The following is a 16,777-nucleotide window of genomic DNA, read 5'->3' on the forward strand; positions in this document are numbered from 1 at the left end:
CAATTTTTTTTTTAAATTGTAGATATCTTATTAACATTTAAACTTATGTATTAATATAATAAACTTAAGTATTAATATAAGCGCTTATTTAATTTTTGGCCATTTGAATAGAGCTCTTTTAAAGATTTCTAGTAATTTATATTTACCATCCGGAGGTATCACAATATACGTTGACATTGAACGAACAGACAGACAAACACAGAACAATTACAACACATTAACAGAAATATATAATTTATTTACAGTTGACTCATAATTCTTACTTTCTTGGTATAGCTGCTTTTAAATCTTTTTTTATATAGCATATCATAGATTATACCCTTCAAGATTTCTTGTGGACTTCATGTTGCCTGTAATAAGCCAGGAGGGAATCTTTTACCTTCCTGCTCCACAGCAAAAGTGACCCTATCTATAAGGCGAGTATAGGTGTCCGGGTCCCAAAGCTGACATGTGGTAAGCCACGGATTAAAGGGGAGAAGAAGGTCCCAATATACTTGAAGCTGTTTGAAAGAGATCTTACACTGGTGAGTGTCTAGGAGACCGGTGAGGGCCCGAACTTGTGGGGCTTGCTTAGCAGATAGGATGTTACCCATTGCTAATGGCCTTTTGGAGCCGATAAGAAAAGGGGCCCTTACCTTGAGAGCGCGGCGATGGGAGCCGAGGTGCGCGGTGAGACGAGGGGTCGGAGCCGGTGGGGCTCCGACGGTGGTCGCGGGCCAAGAGAAGTCCCCGACGAGGGGAGGGCGGGACGATGAGCAGTGGAGCAAGGCAAAGGGGAGCAAGCACGGAGGGGAGGAGGCAGAGGTGAAGGCAAGGGTGGAGGTGCTCAGGCACGTGCTCCTGAGAGTTTTATTGGCGCCTCTTAATCATAGCGGGTCGGTATAAGCCCCCGACATGGAAGGAGAAAGCCATCCAGCGATTCTCCCAGACCGCTGTGGATCATATGAGGTCACCAAGGTTCAGGAGCAGCAATGCAGAGCGAAAAGATAGGGGTGAGAAGAGAGGAGAGCGTAGGGCTATGGTAGGATTACTTCAGACGTGCAAGCGCGCGCTCCCGAGAAATCCAAGGCTCCTCTTAATCATAGCGGGTCGGTATAAGCCCCCGACATGGAAGGAGAAAGCCATCCAGCGATTCTCCCAGACCGCTGTGGATCATATGAGGTAGCCAAGGCTCAGGTAGCAGCAATGTTACACGAGAGAAGTCCCAAGGTGAGAAGAGAGGAGGGGGTAGGGCTGTGGTAGGATTACTTCAGACGTGCAAGCGCACGCTCCCGAGAAATCCAAGGCTCCTCTTAATCATAGCGGGTCGGTATAAGCCCCCGACATGGAAGGAGAAAGCCATCCAGCGATTCTCCCAGACCGCCGTGGATCGTATGAGGTAGCCAAGGCTCAGGTAGCAGCAATGTTGCACGAGAGAAGTCCCACGGTGAGAAGAGAGGAGGGGGGGGCCGCCAGGTTATGGAGTGAGGCTGTGGTGGGGTTGCCTTGCCCCACGTTGGGCGCCAGCTGCGGCGGCTTGCTCGGTCGGTAGAGGTGGGGTCTGGCTGCGGACGAGGGGTCGGTCCAGCTCTGGATGAGGGGTCGGTCCCGCTTGGGACGAGGGGTCGGTCCGGCAGCAGACGAGGGATCGGTCTCACAAGGGGTTGCGCGGTTCGGCTGATGGGGTCGCCCGGCGAAGCCAGTGACGAAGGGGTCGCCCGGAGAAGCAGGCGACGAACTGGGGACAAGGGAGGCCAGGCCCTTGTCGGGGGCTCTCAGGACTGGAGGGCGCACGGCAGAAGAACTACCGCGGAGACAAGGTAAACACGCAAGTCCACCTTACTGAGGGAGAGGCAACAGTTTTATAGGGGCTGGGGAAGGCTGATTGGTCGAAGCCACGCCCTGTTCTGATTGGTTGCTGGCGAAAGGTCAGTGGGCGGTACCGGACGGGGGAGGGGTGGTGGTTAGGGATTGGCTGTCGCTGTTGCTGGGGGAAGGGGCAGGGTTTAGGGATTGGTGGCTGCTGTTGCTGGGGTGGAGGGCAGACTTGAGTTTCCCGCCCACGCCTGGCTGTTGCTGCTGTCGGGGGAAGGGAAAAGGGCGGGCTGGATTTTTCCACCCACACCTGGCTGTTGCTGCTGTCGGGGGAGGGGAAAAGGGCGGGCTGGATTTTTCCGCCCACACCTGGCTGTTGCTGCTGTCGGGGGAGGGGAAAAGGGCAGACCAGACTGGAATTTTCTGCCCTAGGGAGAAGGAAGAAGAAGGGTGCCGCCCCACAAGGCATCGGGTGGCGCCATCTGGGAGGAGGGGCGGCTGCGGAAGCATGGCTGCCGAGAAGGGGAGACCCGAGGGCACTCTGCGCCCATGCCGAGCTTCCTTCAGGGGTGGCGGTGAGTCCGACCAGCCACCCTATTATGGGGGCAGCGGAATTAGGCCTACCGCGGCCGCTCCCCTGCCAGGCCAGCAAACCACACTTCAGCCCGAGGGGTGACCGCAGTAACCCAACAGGAAGAAGAAGGAAGGAAATAACAAAGATAAGAGCAGAACTAAATGAAATAGAAAATAAGAAAGCACTTGAAAAAATAAACAAGACCAAGAGCTGGTTTTTTGAGAAGATCAACAAAATTGACAAACCTTTAGCGAGACTAACAAAGAAAGAAAGAGAAAATATGCAAATACACAAAATAAGAAATGAGAAAGGTGATATCACCACTGACCCCACAGAAATAAAGACTATCATAAGAGGACACTTTGAAAAACTATATTCCAACAAAAATGACAATTTAGAGGAAATGGACAAATTCTTAGAAATACATAAGCAGCCCATACTGACGAAAGAAGAAATTGACGATCTTAACAAACCAATCACAAGCAAAGAGATAGAATCAGTCATTAAAAATCTCCCAACTAAGAAGAGCCCAGGGCCAGACGGCTTCACAGGTGAATTCTACAAAACATTCCGGAAAGAACTAACACCAATCCTGTTGAAACTATTCCAAAAAATCGAAACAGAAGGAACACTGCCTAATTCCTTCTATGATGCCAACATTACCCTAGTACCAAAGCCAAACAAAGACACCACAAGAAAGGAAAATTACAGACCAATTTCTCTAACGAACCTAGACGCAAAAATACTTAACAAAATACTTGCTAATCGTATTCAACAACACATTAAACGAATTATACACCATGACCAAGTGGGATTTATCCCAGGTATGCAAGGATGGTTCAACATAAGAAAATCAATCAATGTAATACACCATATAAACAGATTGAGAGAAAAAAACCACATGATTATATCTATAGATGCAGAAAAGGCATTTGACAAAATACAGCACCCCTTCCTGATAAAAACACTCCAAAAGATCGGAATACAAGGAAACTTTTTGAACATGATAAAGAGTATATATGAAAAACCTAAAGCCAACATTGTTTACAATGGCGAAATCCTGAAATCCTTCCCTCTAAAATCAGGAACAAGACAAGGACGCCCATTGTCTCCGCTCCTATTTAACATTGTCTTGGAAGTACTGGCTCGAGCACTGAGACAAGAACCAGATATAAAAGGCATTCAAATTGGAAGGGAAGAAGTCAAAATTTCATTATTTGCAGATGACATGATCCTATATATAGAAAACCCTGGGAGATCTTCAACAAAGCTCCTAGAACTCATAAATGAGTTTAGCGAAGTCGCAGGTTATAAGATCAATGCGCAAAAATCAGTAGCATTTCTATACACCAATAATGAGCAAGATCAGGAGGAAATCAAGAAACAAATACCATTCACAATAGTAAATAAAAAAATCAAATACTTAGGAATAAATTTAACTAAAGAGGTAAAAAACTTATACATCGAGAACTATACAAGATTGTTCAAGGAAATCAAAGAAGACCTAAATAAATGGAAGAATATTCCCTGTTCATGGATAGGAAGACTGAATATTATTAAGATGTCTATACTACCAAAACTGATCTACACATTCAATGCAATCCCAATAAAAATCAACACAGCCTTCTTTAAGGAACTAGAAAAACTAACTATGAAATTTATTTGGAATAAAAAGAGGCCCCGAATAGCCAAAGACATATTGAAAAAGAAAAACGAAATAGGAGGAATCACACTTCCTGACTTCAAAACATACTACAAAGCTACAGTAGTGAAAACAGCATGGTACTGGCATAAGGAGAGACACACAGACCAATGGAATCGAATTGAAAGTTCAGATATAGAACCTCATGTATATAGCCATATAATATTCGATAAAGCCACCAAACCCTCTCAACTGGGAGAGAATGGCCTATTCAACAAATGGTGCCTGGAGAACTGGATAGCCATATGTAGAAGAATGAAAGAGGATTACCATCTCACACCTTATACAAAGATCAACTCAAGATGGATCAAAGACCTAAATATAAGAGCCAAGACCATAAAGACCTTAGAAAGCAGTGTAGGGAAACATCTACAGGACCTTGTAATAGGAAATGGCTTCATGAATATCACACCAAAAGCACGAGCAGCAAAAGAACAAATAGATAAATGGGACTACCTCAAAATTAAAGCCTTCTGCATCTCAAAGGAGTTTGTCAAGAAAGTAAAAAGGAAACCCACACAATGGGAGAAAATATTTGGCAACCATATATCTGATAAGAGACTTATAACTTGCATATATAAAGAACTCATATATCTCGAAAACAAAAAGATAAACAACCCATTTAAAAAATTGGAAAAAGATTTAAACAGACAACTTCTCCAAAGAAGAAATACAAATGGCTAAAAAGCACATGAAAAAATGCTCCAAATCCCTAGCTATCAGGGAAATGCAAATCAAAACTACAATGAGATACCATCTTACTCCCATAAGATTGGCAGCCATGAAAAAAACAGTAGAATACAAATGCTGGAGAGGATGTGAAGAAAGGGGAACACTCATCCATTGCTGGAGGGAATGCAGAAGGATCCAACCATTCTGGAGGACAGTTTGGCAGTTTCTCAAAAAATTATCCATAGATTTGCCATATGACCCAGCAATACCACTGCTGGGTATATACCCATCAGATCTGAAAACAAGGACACAAACCGATATATGTACACCAATGTTCATAGCAGCATTGTTCACCATCGCCAAAAGTTGGAATCAATCCAAAAGTCCATCAACAGATGAGTGGATCAATAAAATGTGGTATATACACACAATGGAATACTACTCAGCTGTAAGAACCAATACACTACAATCGCACGTGATAACATGGATGAACCTTGAGAATCTTATGTTAAGTGAAGCAACCCAGGCATTGAAGGACAAATACTATATGACCTCAATGATATGAAATAAGTTAACTGCCTCAGAGAGCTAGAGTCTGGAAAAGTGGCTTACTGGAAATCGGGGGGTGGAGGAAGGCTGTGAGTTAATGTCTGTAGGGGTGGAATCTGTGATGAGCTGGGGGTAAGTATGAGCACAAAGAAGGGACAAAATGGGGGCAAGGGGTTACCTTCGGGTGGGGTTTTCTGGGTTTGAGGGGGGCTGGGGATGGGAAGAGGGGTAATATGGTCCAAGAAATAGGTGGGAGGGAGGGGCAACATACAAACATGGGAGAGTGCCAGAAGTTCGTTGAGAACTAAATGTTGAGTAAAACGTATCAAAGTATAAGTAGGAGGGTCACCTGGTTAGGACGCTCAGGGGGTATGGTCTGATGCGGGACGGACTCCGGAAGGAATAGCTGAAGGCTCATTTTGCCAAGGTGGGTTCTACCATTGGGTGGGGTGGACCCATATCCTGGGGAAGACTAATGCCGTTGAATAGAGAGAACTGTATCTCTCGTGAGAAAGGACGGCTCCCAGGGCATTAGATTGGCAGGCGTTGTGGGCCCTAAGGGGAGGGGAAAATGGACGTGCAATGGATAGAACAAAGGTAAATAAGGGGGCAAAAGAGGAGTTAAGTGAGAGTACACGAGGATGAATATAAAACAGCTAATATTACACCAAAAACATATAGGGGACGACAGACTAATAATGAAAACCATAAGACAAAACATAGGATAACTAAAAAATTTAGAAAACTGTACAACCTAAAGTATGGACCACATAGTAAGCACAAATGTTACCTTGTTTGAAAACTATAGTTTCGGAATCCGTACATCAGTTTCAGGAAATATGATATGAGTAAGTTAAAAGATTATTTCTGTGGAAGGGAAAAGGTTTTATGGTGGATCTGGGGAAATACTGTATATTGTATATATGAATTTTGGTGATCTCAGACTCTTCTGAAGCTGACATTATGTTGGGATTCACTTTACGGGAAGTTTTGGATCACAGAGTGGTTCAACAATGGCAGCGGAGGAATACTGATATGGGATGTTATTGACAGGATATATATGGTTGACAGGGAGTTATACAGGGCATATGCTCAGGGTATATGGTAATGTCTATATATACTCATAGTGGAAACAAAAACAACAGCTGGGGGGGTAATGGGCTCCTGGCCGGGGGGTCACTGTTGTGGGCCCTGGGAGAGCAGCGGCAATCCTCCAGGTGCAATGGCAAGAACCAGGAAGGAAGGAGGGCCCAACAGTGGGCTCTTGATACTAATGGCTACACGTTTGAGCCTATGCACCTGCAATAAGAACAAGGCCTAGAGTAGCATTGTGCCTGGGGGTTTCCTCCTGACAGCCTTCATGTTACTCAAATGTGGCCACTCTCACAGCCAAACTCAGCGTGTAGATGTGATGCATTCCCCCCAGCGTGGGACACGACACCAGGGGATGAGCCTCCCTGGCACCGAGGGATCACTACCACATACCAGCTGAAGAAGCAACTAGAAAATGACCTTGAATTAAAGATTCAATGCGGAACAGCAGAATATACCTGTCTACATACAATAACATGACTTCGGGAAGCGGTTTGACCTAATGTAAGGGGGAAATGGAAAGGAGAAATGAGATTATAAGGCTGTGAGTCTCTAAAAAAGAGTCTGGAGGTTGTCAGAAGGAATACCCCTATGTACAACTGAACAGAGTCTAAGAGACAGATAAGGTAGATACAACCCCAGGTATTGGTTCTTTTGAGGGATAAAGAGACCCACGGGTTCTATGGTCATGGCAGAAGGGGTTCACTGCCATGACAGATGGCCCTTCTTTGGAGCTGGTGTTTCTGCGTGATGGAAATGGACTCAGAGGGGATCTCTTTTCACAAGACTTGCATGCTACTTTATTGGAATTGTAGTTGGTGCTGAGTTTAAGATATATGTAGGGGATTTGAATCTCTGGACTGATAATATGACACCCAGGCCCAGAGCCTCAACAGACTTCAGCTCCTACACTTTGACTTATTGGACTTACTCCACTCAGCTAACATGGAGTTGAAGAAGGTCAACCACCACAACATGGAGCCTAGAGTGTCTACGACTAGAAGCGGGAAGAGTGCATCCAGTACCCATGTGGAATCTAAGCCCTCACTTGACATAGATGTGCAATGGACACAACCAATCCAATGTCCACAGAGGAAATGTGGAATGGGTGTGGGAACGGTAGCCATGGGGGCTGCTGGGTGTAGGGAACGGGAGGAAGAGATGAGAGGTGGAGGCATTTTCGGGACGTGGAGTTGTCCTGGATAGTGCTTCACGGACAATTATGGGACACTGTAGATCCCCCCAGGGCCCACTGGATGGAACGTGAGAGAGTCTGGGCTATGATGTGGACCATTGACTATGGGGTGCAGTGATGCTCAGAGATGAACTTACCAGGTGCAATGGATGTATCACGATGATGGGAGAGAGTGTTGCTGTGGGGGGAGTGGGGGGCGGGGGCGGTGGGGTTGAATGGGACCTCATATATTTTTTTTAATGTAATTAAAAAAATAATAATAAATAAATATAAAAAAAAAAAAAAAGAAAATGGAGCAGAAAGCACTTGACTGGGGATACTACAGTTGACCTCCAAATCAGTTTGGTAGAGCTGCAAAAATTGGAAAGATCAGCAATGTGGGTTTTGAGGGGGATAAATGGCAATTCCCCAAAACAGATGGCTTCAGAACCCCAAGGAGAGAGGTTTGTGTGTATTGTCGATTTTTCCAGCAGAAGTCCTTCTTCCTTGTCTTCCCAGGATTCTATCACTGTTAGCTCTCAAGCGGTTGTTTTGGGTTGTCCTTATTCCACCATGAGAGTCAGTGCTGTTTGGACAAGACAAGGGACGTTGTTGTAAATGCTTCTCTAGGTCCCAGACTTATCTTCATGCTCTCAGTTTTTAAATTACACTGACATGCTTCTTTCATTGGTCCCTACCTTGATTTGGGTTCCCCAGAGGCAAATTTGAGCAGTCCATTTGGGAAGTGATTCCAGGAAATACTAATAGTAGGGATATAAGAGAGGAGGGTGACAGAGGAGGACAACTGACATTCAATCCCCTGAGGACTTCTGAAGGTCAGTGAAAACACACCTCAAATTTATCTCAATAGCAGGGCAGGGGAGTTTTTCCACCAAATTCCTGTCATTACTTGACGCCATGACTTGCCAGCATTTCAGGTTTGCCCTGCACCAGCCAGGTCCCTCCACCCCCACCCCGACCTCCCCCTGGGGTAAAAAGAAAGCCCGTGGGCAGATTCCCAGTGTTTGCCGTAAACAGTCCTAGCTGTGTAGAGGTGAAGCGCCAAGGGACAGGGATGGCTGCAAAGCATCACCTCGCACAGGCCCTTTCACACAAAGGCTTTCCCACAGAGCACAGAGCTGAGCTTCTGCTCTTCTCTCTTGAAGTGCATTTACCCAGAGAAGTTGTCGTTATCCATCACTTTACGTATCTCCACTGTGCTGCAAAATCCCAGGCTTTATTTTACATTCTATCTTCGCCCCCATACTTGTAATTTTTATATAAATGACTTCATCGTCCATATATCCTGTAATCTGTGATTTCTGGCAAGAGTCTGCTTTCAAGATTTATCCATATTGGGGAGCGGACTTGGCCCAGTGGATAGGGCATCTGTCTACCACATGGGAAGTCTGAGGTTCAAACTCCGAGCCTCCTTGACCCGTGCGGAGCTGGCCCACGCGCAGTGCTGATGCGCGCAAGGAGTGCCGTGCCACGCAGGGGTGTCCCCCGTGTAGGGGAGCCCCACACGCAAGGAGTGCACCCCGTAAGGAGAGCCGCCCAGCGCGAAAGAAAGTGCAGCCTGCCCAGGAATGGCACTGCCCACACGGAGAGCTGACACAGCAAGATGATGCAACAAAAAGAAATACAGATTCCTGTGCCGCTGACAACAACAGAAGCGGACAAAAGAACACGCAGCAAATAGACACAGGGAACAAACTGGGGCTGGGGGGGGAAGGCGGGGAAGGGAAGAGAAATAAATAAATAAATCTAATAAAAAAGATTTATCCATATTGATACGTATTGTACATTCAAACGTTTTCACAGATGTACAAAATACATAACTTAATATAAAAGCAGCAGCCATGCTAGAGTTTCTCTTGGATATATACCTGAAAGTGCAATTGTTAGGTCAGTGCGTATGTGTACCTTTACCTTTGTAGATTTGGACAAAATAGTCTCCAAAGTAGTTCTAATTTAGTTTCCCACCAGCAGAGTGTGAAAGTTTCCTTTGTATCACATCCTCATCACTGTCAGATCAGACTTTTAAATTTTTGCCAATCTGATGGGAATGAAATAATACCACATGGTTTTAATTTGTTTTAATGTGAGTTTCCTTAAGGGACTTCCTGGAATTGGGATGAAGTTCAATGACACTGACAACTTTGGGGAGCTGGAACATATACAGAATAATTTTGTTATTTACAGAGATTTTGAGGTCTGCAATAAACCTTTGAGATCACTTGACTACACAAGAATGAGATTTTTGTCTGTTTTGCTCATTTTTGTATCCCTAGCACTTAGACTATGCTTGGCACACTAAAATATAATAAATATCAATAAATATTTGTAGAATGGGGAAGTGGACTTGGCCCAATGGATAGGGCATCCACCTACCACATGGGAGGTCCCGGTTCAAACCCCGGGCTTCCTTGACCCGTGTGGAGCTGGCCCATGCGCAGTGCTGATGTGCGCAAGGAGCGCCCTGCCACACAAGGGTGTCCCCCGCGTAGGGGAGCCCCACGCGCAAGGAGTGCGCCCCGTAAGGAGAGCCACCCAGCGCGAAAGAAAGTACAGCCTGCCCAGGAATGGTGCCGCACACACGGAGAGCTGACACAGCAAGATGACGCAACAAAAAGAAACACAGATTCCCGGTGCCACTGATAAGGATAGAAGTGGTCACAGAAGAACACACAGCGAATGGACACAGAGAGCAGCCACCGGGGGGTGGAGGGGGAGAGAGAAATAAATAAAAAATAAATCTTTAAAAAAAAATTTGTAGAATGAATAGATGAGAAAATAAACAATTAGACATTAACATGTAAAGGTATCAGAAACGGCCTTGCCTATGATTTCCCCCAGAAGAAAAAAAGAATCCCATTCCAGTGTCAGAACCCATGGGAACATGGCTCTTAAATTGCAACAGAACAGAGCAGCATATGATAGGAGGATGAAAATGTTCTCTTGCAGTCTCTTAGGGTTACAGACCCTTCAACCATCAATAAGCCAAAGATGAGCATAAGATAAACTGAACTAAGTCTCTAGGAAGCCTTGCTATGGAAAAGCAGTGACCGCTGTTTTCAAAAAATTTGAACTGTCAACCTAGATACTGTCAGCACTATTCTCTACCACTGGCCCCAGTCTTCCTAGAGTCCTACAGCCATCATTGATAGCTATTCATTTCATCAATGTTACAACAAAAACAAAAACAGTAAACTCCTTGATAACTACTCAGTTATCTTGTAGAGACAAGACTTTCCCTTCTGTAATGTGTTAATACTGGCAGAAATAGTTTATAAAGCCATAAATACGGATCCAGGGAATGTCAAGACCAGGGAAAGAAAGGACTGAAAATAAGCAGATTAGCCATGACAAAGACACCATTCTAGGAAGAGAACGTGTGATGCACTGCTACATGTTGAAAGTGGGACACCAATTTTTCCCAACAGGTTGAAGTGAAGTGAGAGAATTGTGGCAAAACTTTTGGACAATTGAATGAATTTTAACAGTTGAGATAACTAACTTTCAAGGTAAAAGGAGAGAGCAATACAATGTGAAAAAAAAATCTGAATTAATGCAGTAGAAGGGAGAAATAAACAATAATAAAACTGTTGCTCAGGGTCTAAAATAGAGCCTCTATATGGGATAATACAAGTTTTACTCACCCCAAAAGCTACAGTAGAGACCGGAGTCTAGCCTGACTCCCCAGCAGGAGAGGGCCCTGTTCTAGAGGCTATCGCACAGTGATACAAAGTACATCAGCAAATCTTCATGAACTACTGGGGAGCTTACAAGACCATCAAAGAGGTGTGTGACTTGTAAAGCAAAGGCTCCTCAGAGAAAACTCCATCTCTAGTCTCTTAGAGAAGGTCCATATTTTATTACTTATTCTACTTCTTATACAAAGTGTTTTGGAGGAGTAAAATTGTTAAATTTATGATTAACAATATACTGGGGATTATTAACTACCTGTAATTTATGGTGACTGTAAACATCCAAATTGTCAAAAGATAAATGGTTACTAATAGCCGTAGTAAATGCATTTAAATACAGTGGTTCATTAATACCTTCATGCATTATTTAACTCATGCATGAAATAAACTTTTCTAAAACTTCTGAAGGAAGCTTCCTCTTTTATTTTTATTGGCTAAATACTGACAGTGGAGCTTGAAACAACTACTAATTACCACATAAGAATTATGTTAGCTGGCAAGAATATCGATAGACTTTATGGGAGATTTAGAGCATTGGGGAATAGATTGTCTAAATTTTCTGTATGCTGCCACCACTGATTTTCTCTCCATACTAGTCAGAATCAAATTGCTTCAGTGTATTAACTTCCTATTGTCCTGTAATTATAAGCTATAGTCCCTTTATGAACTTCATCCTTTTCATTTGCTATATTTGCAAAAATATTAGCTATCACTGACCTACTTCTTCTACCATATATTTATGAAAATAGCATGATCACTATTTTCAAGGGACCTTGGAAATGTTTATAAAATAAAGCTTTTGGGAAGCGGACATATCTCAACTGATAGAGCATCCACCTACCATATGCAGGGTCCAGGGTTCTATACCCAGGGCCTCCTGACCTGTGTGGTAAACTGGCCCACGCACAGTGCTGCCTTGTGCAAGGAGTGCCGTGCCACGCAGGGGCGTCCCAGCATAGGGGAGCCCCATGCGCAAGGAGTGTGCCCCCCACAGAGAGCCCCCCACGTGGAGAAAGCACAGCCCGCCCAGGAGTGGTGCCACACACATGGAGAGCTGACGCTGACGCAGCAAGATGACACACAAAAAAAGAGATGTAATTTCCCGGTGCTTCCTGACAATGCAAGCAGATGCAGAACATACAGCAAATGGACACAGAGAGCAGACAATGGTGGGGGGGGGATAAATAAAATAAATCTTAAAAAAAATAAAATAAAGCTTTTGTTGTATTTATTGTTACTGTCATTTTTATTGCTTTTGAACTTAGAGAATTGCTTTTAGTTTAACCTTATCCTATGATCTCAAGTGTGCATACAGATTTGGAGCTTTTACAGATGTGCTAAAATTGCTTTTAGTTTGTCAACAGTTTTGTATATCATTATTCCTTTTGCAAATAAGTTAAATTTTCAGTGGATTAATAATACTCTTTGTCATATTATTCATTTTATAGCCTATAGATTTTGATGAAATTCAAAATTTCTCCATTTGATTGCTCTTGTTATATTTCCGTTATTAAGAATAATTATTTCTAATTCCCCATAATATACAAATTGAATTCCAAATTAAAAAACAGATAAACACTTTGCTTCCTAATGCAATACCAAAGACTCTTGGGCCCTTAGAAACGACTTTTGAAGTCTCACTTTTTTTTCTTCTTCTTTGTAAGCTTACGTATAGTCAAATTAAATGTTAACGATCTGTATTACTTGTCATACCAACTGACTTTCCTCAAGCCTCAAATCTTCAGTGAAAATCTTTTTTTTTTTTTTAGTACTTACTTAGGGTAAATTAGGGAATTAATTAAATTATGTTTTGGGTGTTTGGAATTTAATTTAGTGCCATTAGTAAAGCAGTTCATTAAAGTTCTTTTAGAAGTGAACTCTAGGCAAGGGAGATAAACTAAAGGACTTCTTACTTCAGGGAGAAGTAAAAATAAAGGCAATGAGACATGACTAACCCCGTGCCTTCTTGAAGCCAAAGGTTTTATTCTACACAGAAATTTGGATGAACCCTAAGTAACAGAAACAAAGCAGCCATTAAGAAAGGGTGGAGAAGTCTGGAAGGAGTGTGAAAGGACACCCTGTTCCACCACTTACTGGCCTCTCACTGCTCTTTTTAACCCCAGCCACCTCAGGAGGCAGAGGGAGGATGCCACAAACGACAGCACTTGGTCCCTTCCTGATGGCATCAGGGGTGACATTCGGGGACTCTGGGCCCACCCCTGACAACTGAGGGTGATCAAGTCTGTACCCTCTACACAGAGGTTCTGGCATAGGTTAAAGGAGGTAAAACATGGTACATGAGTTTTGCAGACAGGCAATTTCAAATGGCAGCAAAACCTCTTTCTGCCTTAACTTCTATGGAATGAAACAGAAAATGTAATACAATGTCTGCAAAGAGGTAGCCTGGAAAGCCCCCGTAAACGCCGCCATCCCGACCTCCTGACCACCCACACCATCACCACCACCTGGTTTCAGGGTTCTGAATTGCAAAGAGATGTTGACCATTTGCCTGGACAGATTAACGTTATGCATTAGAAATATTCTGAAGTAGTCTACTATAAAGAGCACTGATTTTAATCTGGACACTCACTAAAATACTCAGAGGTAGTTTGGGAGGAGGAAGGAACTGCCCTAGCCAGGACCCACACCCCGAGTCTACTAATTGCATCTGTATCTTGCTTCTGCTTCCCAGAAAGAAAAGAGCACTCCTCTTGATGAAGCTCCTGCATGAACTTGTTTCACTGCTGAGCCCAGCATTCCATCTGCCCCAGGGTGGAACCCCCTGCCCCCACCAAGGTATAGCTCCTCTTCTGCTTCTAGATTAACTGATGAGATTTTTTTCCCCAGGAAAACCTCTAGGATTTGATTTTTTATATATGACCTTAAGGCATATCCAAGAGGCCCACATTCCAAGGAAAGCAATGTAAACTAATTAAATTATAAAACATTGCAGCTGTTTTTCAACTCAGTTAGAGTCATGACCAGAAACCATAACAGATATTTTAAACAATGTTTAAGCTGACAAAAATTAAGCCTCATGGAGAACAGGTCTCTTGTCCTGTAGCTATCTGTATGCTTTGTCATGCCAATATACCCACCCTATATATGGAATCTTAGGCAATAACTAATTACCACATCAACGCTGAAAACCACAACTTGCAGATGAACTTAGTCCCATTTGTGTAATGAGAATTGTCACATACCAGAGTAAGAGTCCCATTCACAAACTATGGTCTAAGTTTACCCAGAGTACAAGTATGATTTTGCTATAAGGAAGTGGGACCACCTAATGTAGATCTACTTTATAACTCACCAGAAGATTGAAAGGTTCCAAAATTGGTCATAGTCATAGACAATATCTTTAGATGAATCACAGACTGGGAAGCATTTAGTTAGGCAATTTTGGATTGGAGCATTCAACATTCTTAGCAGATCTTGATCCATCTACGGTTATGACTTTTTATATTTCTAATAGTCATCATTAATTCCGATCCTTCTGTTGTGATTACTCGCACTGAACATTGGTTAAATTAGTTAGACTTAAAAAAAAAAAAAACACCATTTTGTTTCTTGTTTGTTTCTATTTGATTGATTTTTACTCTTATTTTCAGTATCTCCTTCCTTCACTCTCTTTGGTTACTTTTTCTAGCTTCTTAGGATGTATGTTTTTAGACTTTCTTCTTTACATTATATCCATGTAAGACTTTGAATTTCCTTCTAGACTTTGCTTTAACTGCATCCCACAAATTTTAATATGTATTTCCATTATGGTTCAGTTTGAAATACATACTAATATACATCAATTTCTATTATGATTTTTTTCTCTGGCTCATGTGTAATTTAGACATATCTATCTTAATTGAAAACTTAGAGATATTTTTAGTTACTGATTTCTAGTTTAATGGCATTGAAATCAGAGAATATACTCTGCATAAATTCAATCTCTGAAGCTTTCTGAAACTTGCTTTTATGTTCTAGACTGTGATCAATTGTGTTAATTAGACCTGTGTACCTGAAGAAAAGGTGTAGCATTTGTCAGGTACAGTATTCCAAAGACTATTATGTGACACATGTTAGTCATGTTATACAAATCTCAATGTATTTGTTAATTTTCTGTCAACTTATTCTATCAATTATTGACAGATAATTAAAATCACCCATGAGGACCGGGAATTTGTCTTTTTCTTGTAATACTATCAATTTTGCCTTATATACTTAGAGGCTATATCATTATAAGCATGCAAATTTAAAATCATTCTATTATCTGAATGAATTGTTCCTTTATGATTAATTGATCCTCTTTATCTCTAGCAATGTTTTTGCCTTAATTTCTATTATGTCAGTGATTGCTATAACTGCACTATGTTTCTTTTACTAGTATTTGCATATGTATTTTTCCATTACTTACTTTCAAATTTTCTGTATCCTCAGGTTATTTTTAAACAGCTTTGCTGAGATATAATTTACATACTATACAATTCATCCATTTAAAGTGTACAGATTCAATGGTTTTTAGTATATTCATTATGTGCAACTGTTGCCACATCAATTTTAGAACAATTTCATAACCTCATAAAGAAACCCCACATCTTTTAGCTATCACCCCCTCCTAACCTTCTCATTCCTCCACAGGCCCCAGCCTAGGCAACTACTAATCTACTTTCTGTCTCTATAGTGCTCGCTATTCTGGAATTATATAATAATGTAAGTTAAATAATAATCCACTATACGGTTATAACACATTTTAGTTATACCTTCACCTGCATGGACATTGAGTTGGGTTGCTGCTATAAACATCCATGCACAAGTTTTTGTGTGGACATATGTTTTCATTTCTCTTGCATAGACAGCTAGGAGTAAAATTGTTGGATCGTATAATAACTTTATGTTTAATCATTTGAAGAACTGCCAGACTATTTTCTAACAAGACTGCACCATTTTACATTCCCATCAGTAGTGTATGAGGGTTCTGGTTTTTCCACGTCCTTACCAACACATTATCTGACTTTTTGCTTCCAGTCTCCAGAGTGTGAAGTGATATTCCTTTCTGGCTTTGATTTGCATTTCCCTGATGGCTAATAAACCTGAGCATAATTTATGTACTTCTTGGCAGGTTTTATATCTTCTTTGGAGAAATGTCCATTCAGATCCTTTGCTCATTTTAAAATTGAATTATTTGTCTTTTTATTATTGAGTTGTAAGTGTCCTTTATACATTCTAGGAAAAATTCCCTATCGGATACATGGTTTGCAAATATTTCCTGCCATTCTGTAGGTCGTCTTTTCACTTTCTCAATGGTGTCCTCTGAAGTAAAAAAGATTTTAATTTTGATGAAGTCCAATTTAGGTATTTTTTCTTTTGTTGCCTGTGTTTTTGTTGTCACATCTAAGAATGCTTTGCGAAATCTAAGGTTTACCCCTATGTTTCCATCTAAGAGTCTTAGCGCTTACATTTTGGTCTTTGACCCATTTTGAGTTAATTTTTGTATATTGTGTCAAGAAAGGGTCCTA

The sequence above is a fragment of the Dasypus novemcinctus genome, chromosome 13 (assembly GCF_030445035.2).
Source record: "Dasypus novemcinctus isolate mDasNov1 chromosome 13, mDasNov1.1.hap2, whole genome shotgun sequence".
NCBI classification, from domain to species: domain Eukaryota; kingdom Metazoa; phylum Chordata; class Mammalia; order Cingulata; family Dasypodidae; genus Dasypus; species Dasypus novemcinctus.